General features: G+C 41.4%; 1 non-coding gene across 1 annotated transcript; it reads left to right on the top strand.

Annotated features, from left to right (window-relative positions):
• Positions 1-8277: 8277 nt before the first annotated feature.
• LOC119945588 lies at positions 8278-8415 on the top strand. Its single transcript, XR_005456252.1, has one exon. It is a non-coding gene; the product is annotated as a small nucleolar RNA SNORA7 (small nucleolar RNA).
• Positions 8416-14214: the final 5799 nt, after the last annotated feature.

Below are 14214 nucleotides of genomic sequence, written 5' to 3'. Positions count from 1 at the left end.
TTCCCCAGAGTTTAGACCAGTGCATGACACGGAGCAAACGCTTAACAAATCGCATCATTATTACTCTTCATTAACCCTGCAAATCGTGGGCGGCAACAGTGGATAAACTGAATCCACATATTGTCCTAAAACCTCTTTTCTCACTAAACCTTTTCTCAGATCTACTAACCCAATGACAAACAGATCTGCTTTCCTCCTTTTTTCCCAGTCCACTCTCTTATGAAGTGGATATGTGCAATGAGAATGCCAAACAGAGGCAACCAGAGGAAGAAGAAGGGCCTGTATAATCCACAAACAGGATATTCGGTACCTGACTCATTAAGATATGGGTAACAAATCTCTCACCTCTCCTAAGCCTCCATGAGCTTCAGGGAGGCTTCCGTGAACAAGTGTACGTGTAGGTATTCAAGTCAATTTTCTCTTGATAAGAAAACACTTCTTATCTAAGGCACACTCCTGGATGCGAAACACATTTATTTCAAGGACGAATGGTTAAGCCCGCCAGTTCTCAGCCACCCTATTTTGGTGTGAATTTGGGAGCTCACATTCTGTAACGTTTTCGTTTTCTTAAGTCTTCGGGCAACTTTCACTCTCTGCTTTTTTCACCTTGGTGTCAAGATGCTCCGATAAGACTTATTTAGACATTGGAGTTGCTTCGGTTAAATTCCTACATGTAATGAAACAGGACATTAAAAGTAAATGAAAATCCTTACAGTCTCTATTTTGAGTTGCATTTTTCCCACAGTGGAAATAGTATAGCTCAAATCTTGATATATTTTCCTGAATATATAAAATTAGATACCTTTAGTGCTGGAACTATTTGCAGTATTCTTTGCTTCACTCCCTTTACTTGTGGACCCGCTATAGTAGATCACAGCTAAGTGATTAAACTTTGTTTCTGTGCTCCGTTAATTAAATTTCCAGAAGTCTAAGTTTCTGGGTATGTGGGACCCAAGAGTGCAATGAAGAGTGTATTTTGAAGATTATGGAGAGTGGTTATTACTAGCAGCAGTAATTTCATGAGACCGAAAATGTAATGAACCTTTCTCCGGGTACACTAAACCCCAAATATACACTGCATACGACTCATTTCACTGAGGAACTTGATGAACAGCTACTGAATGTACTTCAGGAACGGGCATGAAATCACATCTCCAGAGGCCTTGCCTATTTTAATCTCCAATTTCCCCTCTTTTTATCCCCCACATGGCACTTGAGGCCTTTTTTATGGCATTTGTTAAGTGCTTACTGTGTGCCAGGCACTTTTCTAAGCACTGGGGTAGATACAAAGTAATCAGGTTGGATACCGTCCATGTCCCACATGGGGCTCACAGTCTTAATCCCATTTTACAGATGAGGAAACTGAGACCCAGAGAAGTTAAGTGACTTCCTTCTGGCTCCCTGCTCCCTGCCACGCTGCTCCTCTTGCCCTTCCTTGCCATCTAAGCATTTAAGACCCTCAACCCCCATAGCTCTTATGTACATGTCTTATATACTCAATTACTTCCTATCCATAACTGCTTTAAGTGTCTGTCGTGGCTCGATTGTAAAATCCCTGCGGGCAGGAATCGCATATACTAATTTCATTGTGCTCTTTCATTCAGTTGTATTTACTGAGCACTCACTGTGTGCAAAGAACTGTATTAAGCACTTATTACAGTACACTCACACAGTAGATGCTTAATAAATGCTACTGATGGATCGACTGGACGATTGACTCGTATGAGAATAAAATGCGAAAACAAGTCTACCTCAGTGCTTAGTAGAGTGCTTGACATATAGGAAGTGCTTTACAGATATCATAAAAAAAGTTCCTCTCTGACTTCTATTAGATATCACTGAATTGAAGATTCATAGACGAAAGCTGAAATTCTGACTGTCGATCCAAGAGCATCTAAAAGTAATCCAGTCAAATAACTGAATATTTTCATCTTTTTGTAAGAGATTCCAGATAATAATAATGATGGTATTTGCTAACTATGTGCCAAGCACAAAGCCTTTGTAATGTGTCCTGTAATGTGTGCACACCTGGTTCTTAGACTTTGAGCCAGATGCGAGTCAGGGACTGTATTTGACCTGATTATGCTGTATCTACCCCAGTGCTTAGTACAGTACTTGGCATGTAGTAAGCTCTTACCACATGCCACAAACATTGTTATCAGTATTAGTATTAATAGTATTAGATTGTAAGGTCATAGTGGGCAGGGAATGCATCTACCAACTCTTACACTCTCCCAAGCTCTTAGTAAAGTGCTCTGCAGACAGTTAGCACTCAATAAATGCCATGATTGATTATTATTATTATCATTCTCCAAAAATGCAGGGATTACATTCTTGCAAAACAATATATTAGGGAAATCCCATGCTGTAGTACAGCGCTGACCCTTCTCCTGAATTCTGCCACTTCCTCACTAGTCCCTCCCCAATTTTTCTCTTCCTTTTAGAAGTAGTAATTGTATTCATTGAGCACCCGCTGGGTGCAATGCACTATACTAAACGTTTAGGAAATATAAAAAAAGCAAGTGATACATTCTCAGCCTACAAGGAGTTTACTCTCTAACACTCTTTCCTAATCAGGCCTTCCCCAGTAAATCTCTTTTTGAAATGGCATCATGAAATTAGGAGAAAGAGAGCTTGAGCAAACATATGGCTTGTTAAGTGTCACAAATTAGCTGTTTTGCTATCAAGGCTTTCCAAGGTCAATTTAAAAAAATCCTTTCTTGCTGCAGATCTTGCAGATCTAGATTTGACTAACCTTTAGTCACGAATCCAAATACGGCTGATGTTGCCCTCAACAAATCCCTTTGTGTCCTAATAAACAAAAGCAAGCAAAAGCAAGGCCAAGGTAGCCATTCAGGATTTCAAAAGTGAGCTGAGAGATTGTGCTCCTAGATGAGACTGGATGAAATCATTTCAAGCAAGAAGTAGGAGAGCTTAAAGGAAATTGAATCAGAATAAGAAGAGATCAGCGCACATCTGACCAACTAATTGCTGCAAATTAGAAACCAAATGTGCAACACTTGATATAACAGCCCAGTGGCATCTAGAACATTTGCAAATTTGCACCATGGATTTGACTATAGGAGTTTAACTGATTTTCTACATTGTTTTTGTTCAGGTTTCATGAAAAGAAGTATTTCTACTTTAAGGACTGTCAGAACCAAGCTCCCTGCTACACTGAGTGAAGAGCCCTTAGGGTTCCATGATTGTGAGTAGTGTATAGGCTGAGCTATTTTCCAACACCTTAACTAGAATGAAGTCATCAAAGGCATACTGCCAAGAAGTAAAACCCTCGGGAAGCTATTAATAATAAAGCGTTTCCAGCTCTTGGAGGAAAGTTAATTCCGCTATGGAAGAGAAGCCCAGAATTCATGTTCATTGTGATTAAGCCTGTGGAAATGTAGATGGGGGAAAGCCACAGTGGTAAAAGCATGGTAGATAGAAAACGTAAACGTGGCAGAGTGGCTAGGACATTGAGATGCCCATTGAGTTTCCTTCGATCCTATTCCCTAACCAAGTTCCATATATTTTTAGATCGGATTGATGTAGTGATCACAACTGGAAACCTTAAATGCCAAATGGGGAGATGAAACCACTTGAATTATTTGGGTTAGAAGTGTCAGTGACTGAAAAGTGGGGACCCGGGGCAGCCATCCATTTTTGCTGCACCCTGAAAATGATCCCACCCTGCCCCATTGTCTGGGGTCGCTGACCAATTCCAACAAGGTGGTTTGGATTCTGATGGAGGAAGAATGGTACCTAAGTGTTTATTTCTGCTTTCCTAGAATGGAGAAAGAGTTCCCAGCAAACCTTTCAAATTCAGGAATGATACAAACTAGATTTTCTCTCTCTCTCTGGATCCAACTTTCTCTATACAAGAGTTTCTGTTGATTTAAATAAATGAAGGTTGGTCATGACCTGGCATTTGTCTATTTATAAAGGGAAGAATTTTCTTTGAGAAATTAATTCTGCATTGGAGGCTTGAGTTCAGATAAATGTTCTTTTTCAGGCTCACAAATATAAACTTGCTGAACATTCATCTTACCTTAGTAATTACTTGGAGCTTTTTCCTTTTTATTTATTATCTTTACTAAGATGCCTTCATGTAGTAGACACCTTGAATCATAATCAGCCTGTCAAACATTGATCTTGCTCTAGTCTGCATATTTTTCTCAGAATTGCTTGTCACTGAAAGTAATACTAAAAACACAGATGGGAAGAGTACCAATCCACTGGCCAAAATCCTTATTGTGAACTAGCAGGATGCGATATTGGTGGGTCAGATTTCCAGATGAATCACTTATGTACATATCTATAAATTATATATCATAAATTATGCATTCATATTAATGTCTGTCTCTCCTTCCAGACTATAAAGCTCATTGTGGCCAGGGGACACATTGTATTGTAATCTCCAAACACCTAGTACAGTGCTCTGCACGTGCAGTAAGCACACAGTATATACCACTGATATGATGATGATAATTCCAAACTTTCTGGTACTTTCCAAAAGTCTTTCTGGAGGGTTTGGGGTTTGTAGTTTTTCCCAGGACTTTGTTTCTGAGTATGTGTGCTCTGCTTACAGTTTCAAATTCCCAAGGGTTGGGGGAGCTAAATCTGTGAGTTTAAAGAATCCAATATTCATTTAAATACTAAATATTAATATCATCTCAATGCATATGGAGCGGTTCATTCATTCATTCATTCAATCATTTATTGAGCGCTTGCTGTGTGCAAAGCACTGTATTGACACTTGGGAGAGTACATTATAACAACAGACACATTCTTGCCCACAACGAGATCTCAGTCTAGAGGGGGAGATGAACATTAATATAAATAAATAATTGAATAGATAGATAAATAATAGATAAATATTCAATATGACTCCCCCAGGAGAAAGGGACCAAAAAATATAGTTATCAACAAATGAATACTGTGCGTCGCTATTTAGGGATTCTCCCTCTCTCCTCTCTCACCAAAAGCATCCCTCCTCAAGCACCTCTATAGCTTCTTGACTTTCTGTTTTTACTTCAAAATTTAGTCTCATTTTCAAAAGTATTTGCAACTCCACCACCAGTGCCTCATTCTGCCCAGTCTCTTCATATCTCACCCTTGTCCGTGCTAATCATTTCTGTTCCTGAGGTCACCATAGTATTTTAAAGTCTATACTAACGCCCTGGGCTCTAATACTTAAGAAAAGCTGTATTTTTCATTGTGTTTTTACTCTCTATTATTAATCTTCTCTTCATCTCTCCTTCTCAGAATTATGCTTTCCTTCAGGCATTCTCATTCTTGGCCAAATGAGCTGCTTTCTGTTTAGCAAGCATAACTTCTTTTCTTGCAGATTTTTACTTTATGATCCTTTTCCTAGTTCCCTTATGCTCTTGTCATTGATTGTTTCATTTGCTTTCATGCATCCACCGTGGTATGTATCATTTCTGCCTGAAATAGATTGTAAATCCTGCTGCCACGGCTATGTGTCTATTTTATTTACGGCTTTATGCCCTAGAAGTAATTATTGATTTGAATATTTACAGAAATGCTGCAGGTATAAAGAAACCCTAGCTGTTTTACCCCATTATATCAATCTTTACTTAGTTACTCTTTACAATGGGTATGATTTTGTGTTTGGAACCCCTACTTGGAAATCCAAGTAAAGTTTTAGTTCAGTTAAATTGCACATTCATTTTATGATTAAAAATGCCTACAGCAATGGATGTGGTGCTACCATATGTGGAACAGCACATATGTACTGTATTAAACACTTGCTAAGATGGTTTTTTAAATGTGGAAGTACCATTTTCATTTGGATTTGTTGGTGCCACAAGAATCCCAGGATAGCCCAGTTTGTGGTTTTTTGGTTACCAAGCCACTCTGGAAAAGGGGACATGAGAGCAGCAAGCCCAACAAGGTATAAAATTGAAAGTTTCAACACAGAGCACTGGGAAAGAATAAACAGGTGGGAATTAGCCATGGTCCCTGTCTCTCGGGAGGTCCACCATCTGAAAAAGGGTCAAGCCCTAATACAGGACTCTGACACAGTAAGCACTCAATAAATCCTAATAAATACTATGCTGATGTATTTCAAACACCGCTGGGTAGATTGGTACCACCTTATGAGGAATGAAATTTCCAACAGTGGGATCTGTTGGTTGCCATAATTCATTTGGGAATCCTCATGACCATAAATACTCTGAATGAGAGGGAAAGAATCAGGGTGAGGGGAAAGAGAGGAATTGGAGGAGATTTTAAAGGACAAACTGATCGGGACCTTCTGAAGGAAGAGAGGAAGAAAACAGAGAATTAAATATATTATCATCAAAGGAATTTATTGAGTGCTTACTGTGTACAGAGCACTGTACTTTGCACATAGTAAGTGCTTAATAAATGCCATTATTATTATTATTACTGAGCTCTTGGGAGAGTACAATACAACAGAATTGGTAGACACATTTGTTGCCCATGGTGAGTTTATAGTCTAGAGAGGGGATTCATTCAATCTTATTTATGGAGTGCTTACTGTGTGCAGAGCACTGTACTGTGTACATAAGTGCTGTGGGGCTCAGGAGAAGCAGATTACAAAGTGGATTAAAGATCGCAGGAACAAAAATCAACTGAGGGCCCCGAAAATGTATTCAGGTACTAAAAGATGTCTCTGGCAGAAGAAAACTTGAGAAATTGTGTAGACAATGCCTTCAGATGCCTGTGGAATAGTTTTGACTTGTCATGTGACCTGGTTTCTCAGAAAGTGCATTACATATCAAAGAGATCCCTCCTGTCACAGTGCAGACACTGGTTTTGCCGTCATGCTTACTATTTACAGGGGGAATTTCAAGAAGATTCTTTAGTGAAACTCTATTTTTTTTCCTCTGATCACAAAAGAAGTCAAGATGGGTAACACATGATGATTACATTTTTATTCCTCTTCTCATGATAGGTGTCAGCATCTCCCGTCTCAGCTTCTGTCTACCCCCGTTCTCTAGAACTGTTCTCAAACGATACTCAGTGCAAAAATGCGTGTTTCTGTTTTCTGTCACGGGATTAGGGTAACTTCCATGACTGATCCTGGAATCTCCTGTCAAGAGTGATGTAGAGGATCTCTTGTCTTCAGACTTCCAGAGGAAAAATGGTGTGAAGGAATTGACCTACATGATTGTAAGATTGTAAAGTCGTTGTGGGCAGAGAACGTAACTATCAACTCTGTTGTATTGTACTCTCCCCAGCACTTAGAACATTGCTCTACACACAGGCACTGTACTAAGCGCTGGGGTGGATACAAGCAGATCGGGTTGGACACAGTCCCTGTCCCATATGGGGCTCACGGTCTCAATCTCCATTTTACAGATGAGGTAACTGAGGCCCAGAGAAGTGAAGTGACTTGCCCAAGGTCACACAGCAGACAAGTGGCGGAGCCGGGATTAGAACCCATTACCTTCTGATTCCCAGGCCTGTGCTCTATCCATGCTGCTTCTCTACCAATCAATAAAATTTACTGTGCAACTACTTTGTACAGAGCACTAAACTATGGTGTATTCATTCATTCATTCAATCTTATTTATTGAGCACTTACTGTGTGCAGAGCACTGAACAAAGCGCTTGGAAATTACAGTTCGGCAACAGATAGAGACAGTCTCTACCCAACAATGGGCTTACAGTATATAAGCGCTTAGAACAGTGCTTTGCACATACTAAGTGCTTAACAAATACCATCATTATTATTATTATTATTATAGAAGGGGGGGAAGCAGCATGGCTTAGTGGAAAGCATGGCTTAGTGAAAAGAGCCCGGGCTTGGGAGTCAGAGGTTGTGGGTTCTAATCCCGGCTCTGCCACTTATTAGCTGTGTGACTTTGGGCAAGTCACTTAACCTCTCTGTGCCTCAATTACCTCATCTGTAAAATGGGGATTAAGACTGTGAGCCCCACGTGGGACAACCTGATTACTTTATATTTACCCCAGCGCTCAGAACAGTGCTTGGCACATAGTAAGCACTTAATAAATACCATCATCATCAGAGTATAATTGTGAGCCTTCGGTGGACAAGGACCATTGTCTAATTCCTAGTTGTGTGTCCTCCCCTGGGAGTCAGAAGGTCATGGGTTCTAATCCCGGCTCTGCCACATGTCTGCTGTGTGACTTCGGGCAAGTCACTTCTCTGGGTCTCAGTTACCACATCTGTAAAATGGGGATTGAAATTGGAAGTCCTAGGTGGGACAGGGATTGTGTCCAACCTAACTTGAATCTATCCCAGTACTTAGCTTGGCACATAGTAAGAGTCCCCTCTCATGTTCACACCTGGAGAGTTTCTAGTACTCTACCAGTCTTAACTATGGGAGGGAGAGTCAAGAAAAGGCATATCCATTCCATTCCTAGCTTTGGCAGTGGCTAGAGAGTGGAAGGCAATCTGCTACAAGTCAAAACTCACCCGTGCTGGGCAGCAGCGGCCCAGTAGAGAGTCATCATCATCATCATCAATCGTATTTATTGAGCGCTTACTATGGGCAGAGCACTGTACTAAGTGCTTGGGAAGTACAAATTGGCAACATATAGAGACAGTCCCTACCCAACAGTGGGCTCACAGTCTAAAAGGGGGAGACAGAACAAAACCAAACATACTAACAAAATAAAATAAATAGATATGTACAAGTAAAATAAATAAATAAGTAGAGTAATAAATATGTACAAACATATATACATGTATACAGGTGCTGTGGGGAAGGGAAGGAGGTAAGATGGGGATGGAGAGGGGGATGAGGGGGAGAGGAAGGAAGGGGCTCAGTCTGGGAAGGCCTCCTGGAGGAGGTGAGCTCTCAGCAGGGCCTTGAAGGGAGGAAGAGAGCTAGCTTGGCGGATGGGCAGAGGGAGGGCATTCCAGGCCCGGGGGATGACGTGGGCCGGGGGTCGATGGCGGGACAGGCGAGAGCGAGGTACAGTGAGGAGATTAGTGGTGGAGGAGCGGAGGGTGCGGGCTGGGCAGTAGAAGGAGAGAAGGGAGGTGAGGTAGGAGGGGGCGAGGTGATGGACAGCCTTGAAGCCCAGGGTGAGGAGTTTCTGCCTGATGCGCAGATTGATCGGTAGCCACTGGAGATTTTTGAGGAGGGGAGTAATATTCCCAGAGCGTTTCTGGACAAAGATGATCCGGGCAACAGCATGAAGTATGGATTGAAGTGGAGAGAGACACGAGGACGGGAGATCAGAGAGAAGGCTGATGCAGTAGTCCAGACGGGATAGGATAAGAGCTTGAATGAGCAGGGTAGCGGTATGGATGGAGAGGAAAGGGCGGATCTTGGCAATGTCGAGGGCGGGACTCAAGTTTACTGTGCGGAAAGAGGTAATGGTAAACCACTTCCAGATTTTTACCAAGAAAACTCTCTGGATACACTACCAGAACGATTGCAGGTGGAGGTGGGGCGTTCTGGGAGAGATGTGTCCATGGAGTCGCTATGGGTCAGAGACGAGTCGACAGCGTAAGACAAGCAGTACGGTGCTCTGCACACAGTAAGCGCTTAATAAATACTATTACTATTTCAAACCAAGAAAGAATTAAACTCAGATGAATATAAGAACATCTCATCAGCTATTTGAGAACTGAACATCTCAAATCTTTCGTATTTATTGAGTGCTTACTGCGTGTAGAGCAATGCACTGTTTGGAATAGTACAATCTAACAGTAAACAGATACTTTCCCTACCCACAACGAGCTTATAGTCTAGTGGGAATTCAAGGAGGAGTAGAAGATTTTGTTGTATGTTGTAGAAAATCTATCAGCAGGCAAGATGCGCACAGATTGCCATGAAAGATAAAAAGAACAAGTGATGAAATTGGGTATAACTTTCCATTCTTTATTTATATATCATATTAAATATAAAATTGAAATACGGCTTGAGACTGTCACCGTATTACAAACATGCTGAAAGTGTCATTCTGGTTGGATTGGAATGACTTTTCATTACGCTTAAATATCTTTTTGTCAGCTATGCTTCGTTTTTGTCTCTGCCTATTTTTTTGACCTTATTATTTAGTCTGCTCTACAGGTATTTTATCCATTCCTCCGTTTCCTCACAAACCTGGATGTTCCCTGTAATTTGCTTTTTAAAATGAAATCGGCCACCTGATTGTTAAATCTCACTGATTGTTACATAACATTTGAATCGGTGGAATCAGTTTTGTTACTTTCATTTTTTAATGGATGCCAGAACCTTCTGTAGACAAAAGCATCCCCTGGCTAATTGTTTTCACTTTAATTAGAATATTTCCCTAAGTAAAAGTAGTAATGGTATTTAATAAGCTCTTATTCTGTGCAGACCAATGTACTAAGTGCTGGGAAATCTGGGAGCCCAAAGAGACCATCACTGAGAAATGGAGGGAAAACCTTAACTTCTGTATCACAGGTGTTCCCCATTATGAAATAATTGTATGGAATTAAAATGAGGATTATGTGATAGTTACATTTAGAATTGTGGTATATATTAACGGCTTACTATGTCCTAAGTGCTGTTTTTCTGTCATGGGGGAACTGGTGATGAAGGAAGAGAGAAACACATAGTACAATACTGAGCGTTTAATAATGTTAGAACCCCTAGAGTCAGAAAAAGTCATTCCAGGGAATAAGGTTTTTTAAAGCAGCAACTGTACATCTGCCAACCCTAAACAGTATTCACAGCCTCCCAGTTAGTAATATTTACGGAGTACTTATTGAGTGTGATGCACTGTAATAAGTGCTTGGCAAAGTACAACCAAAGCACAAGATTCCCTGACCACAGAGAGCTTACACTCTGAGGGAGACAAATAAAAATCATTATAAAGAGTGTAATCAGAATAAATAAAATTTTATTTTTAATCAAATACATATATACACAAGTGCAGAGGGTGGGTATGAATAAATTAATGGGACAGACATTAAGAATTCATGTCCCATTTTCCAAGTACCTCAGCCAAGCCCAGACTTGAAAATTAGTAGGTTAAGCCCTTTTCTGAAAATTAGGGTTGAAAAATAATAACCTTTGTTTTTCTAGTCATGTTGGCCTGTTGACGCATTAAGGTGTCATTTCTGAGAGTGAGCTAAGATGGCCCCCAAACATATTTTGCTTCACTTAGTTGTCCAAACCCGGTTTCCAGCCAGTGACAAAGGGTTCCTGGAATCAATTAGTGTAATTTCCATCCAGAGCCTTTCCACATATGCTGAAGCTTTTTGATGTCTTAAAGTCAGAAGCTACAGTGCCGGTTTGAATTAACCCAGTTATCTCGTTTTCGTTCTGCCTGAATGTGGCAACCTCATACAGGTTGAACCTGTTTCGTTTCTGCCTTTCCACGGGTTTTATAAGGCAGGGGTGAATCTGGGTGGGAAGGATAGGTGTTGGTCTCCAACTCATTGGCTGAAGAATTTAATTGTTGGGCGTTTCAAACGGCTTTCCTTGTCAGTGAAAGAGCTGTTTCTTCAAGACCCACTTCCTCTTTTTTGTTAAGCAACTCGCCCTGCTAATTAGAATAATTACAAGAGTCTGTAGCTGTCAGCAGTCGTGCCACCACTTCAAACTAGGCCAAACTCAACAAATACAAAGGAAAGTGGGCAAGGGGCATCGATTGAGAGGGCAAAGAAGGCAGGCGACAGATATTTCTCCATGAATCTCTCCTTAGCTGGACTTGACACGGAGGCAGGCTTCACTCTCTTAGGCAAAAGTGTGATTCTATACTGATGTTTGCAACACTCACGAAACCTGAATAGACAAAAGTTGTTCAACCTCCTAATTTCACATGGTACAGTGACTTCTTTTCCATGCTGGGACATTGCTACTTATACATGCCTGGCCACATATGTGCCTGCTAATGGAATTTCTCTTTCTCTTTGTCAGAATTATTCTAGACTGAGCCAGAAGTGCTGCTGATGGTGGCAAAGCACTTTTGTTTCTGAAATAGGAGAAGGATCATCAGGTGGTCATTTAGGAATTTGGATAGAGTTGAGAGGTTGAGACTAAGGACTGTCCGACCGCAAATCGATACCCAAGACCCCTCTCTCTGAAGAGGGGAGTCTTTTCCAAAAGCAAGTGAATCCAGCACATCCCAATTCAGGTATCCCTTGGACATAGGACAAGGTTGGATCCTGAAAGCTACACCTTCGATAGAAAAGTTTAAACCAGATCATCTCAGAGGAGCAATTATACAATGATAATATGATAGTTACAGCATTTATTTGGGACTTGCAATTTATCTTGTCCCCATTTTAGAGATAAGGAAACTGAGGCCCAGAGAGATTAAGTGACTAGCCCAAGATCCCACAGAGGGTCAGGAGCAGAGCTAGCTCTAGAACTCGGGTCTCCTAACTTCCAGTCCCATGTTTTTTTCCATTTAGGCCATGTGTACGCTGGGGATTCGATGTTAGATTTGTTTCTGAATCAAGACTATGTGCCCTTTTCAGCTGACATGATGTAAAACTATAAAGGCGTAATTTACAATTCCCCTTAAATTGAAATGGCTTATTCAGGCTTCCAAGGTGCCCCAACAGGCAATGGTATTTATTAAATGAATTCTGAGTGCGCAGCAGAGTACTAATCATTTGGAAGAACAGAAGCTGACACTGTAGGTCTCACTGTGAGTTGACAAGAGTTTGGACCAAGGTGGTAGCAATTTGAGGGTAGAGGGAGTGGAAGATCTGGGAATGTTGGGGAGGATTGCTCCTGCCTCTTTGGCAATCAGCATTGGCCAATTCCTTCATGCGTTTTCTTCACTGGTAAAAAGGGGCAGGAATTTTATTTATGGTATTAGTTAAGTGCTTACTATGTGTCCAACACTGTTCTAAGCGCTGGGGTAGGTACAAGTTAATTAGGTCAGACATAGACTCTTTTCTGCAAGGGGCTCACAGTCTAAGTAAAAGGAACAACAGGTGGGGGAACTGTATTCCATCTGTTTTGAGGCAAGGGGCAGGGGGAAGGGAGGAGGAAAGGAGACAGAAAGGTAGGCAGACAATGTTTAGATGTAGCAGTTGTGAGGCTATAACTTGGGGAATAGAAAAATTAATCAGGGAAAGCATCCTGAAAGAGGTGTTATCTCAGAAGGGTTTGAAGATAGAGAGAGCTGTATGTAGTTTGGATGATTGGAATTTAGATGGAGTTTCTGGTAGGAGGAGCAGGGTGGCAGACAGGAGAATTGAGAGCAAGGCTTTGTAGAAGGTGCGCTTCAGAAGAACTGAGAGTGCAATTTGGGATACAGGGGAGTAGAGGGTGAATGAGTTAAAAGGAAAAGGATGATGGAAAGCCTCTAAGGCACTGGTCAGGGAGACACGTGGTGCTGAGAGGTTGGGTAACAAGTGGAAGCGTTGGAGGAGCAGAGAGTCATGTGAGTTCTTTATTTCATCATCATCAATCGTATTTATTGAGCGCTTACTATGTGCAGAGCACTGTACTAAGCGCTTGGGAAGTACAAATTGGCAACATATAGAGACAGTCCCTACCCAACAGTGGGCTCACAGTCTAAAAGGGGGAGACAGAGAACAAAACCAAACATACTAACAAAATAAAATAAATAGGATAGATATGTACAAGTAAAATAAATAAATAAATAAATAGAGTAATAAATATGTACAAACATATGTACATATATACAGGTGCTGTAGGGAAGGGAAGGAGGTAAGATGGGGGAATGGAGAGGGGGACAAGGGGGAGAGGAAGGAAGGGGCTCAGTCTGGGAAGGCCTCCTTTATTTCCCACTGGGGCCCTCCTAGTCCCGCCTCCCTCTTCCCAGTTGTCCCCAAACAAAGTGGCCCCTTTCGCCTCAGGTAGGCATTGTCTTTAACTCCTATTTTGGACAGTTTTAACTCCTGTTAGGACAGTTATTTTTAAGATTGGTTTCAACTTGCCTCTTCTACATGTTTGGACCAACACTTCCGTGGTGGAGCCAACAGTTGGCAAACAGGAAAGGGTTCTGTGTAATCCCAGGCAGTGCCCAGGCAAGGATTTCATAAAAGCTGTCGTTGTCTTGGAAACAGGGGGACTGTGTTATGCGGCACCTGTCTTGGCAGCCACATGGTACAATCATTCTTCCTGGGTCAAAGGTTAAATGTAAAATGCACTTGCATTTACAGAAGAAACTTCCTTTGATTTGTGCTAGGGATAATGTGTGATTTCCCCACGTTCTTCTCCAAATCCTACAGTAACCTACTCCTTTACGCATGTGGGGATGGGATCAAGCGCTTGGGAGAGGTACAATACAAAGGAGTTG

The sequence above is a fragment of the Tachyglossus aculeatus genome, chromosome 25 (assembly GCF_015852505.1).
Source record: "Tachyglossus aculeatus isolate mTacAcu1 chromosome 25, mTacAcu1.pri, whole genome shotgun sequence".
In the NCBI taxonomy this organism is placed as follows: domain Eukaryota; kingdom Metazoa; phylum Chordata; class Mammalia; order Monotremata; family Tachyglossidae; genus Tachyglossus; species Tachyglossus aculeatus.
This window is presented reverse-complemented; position numbering and strand designations above follow the sequence as displayed.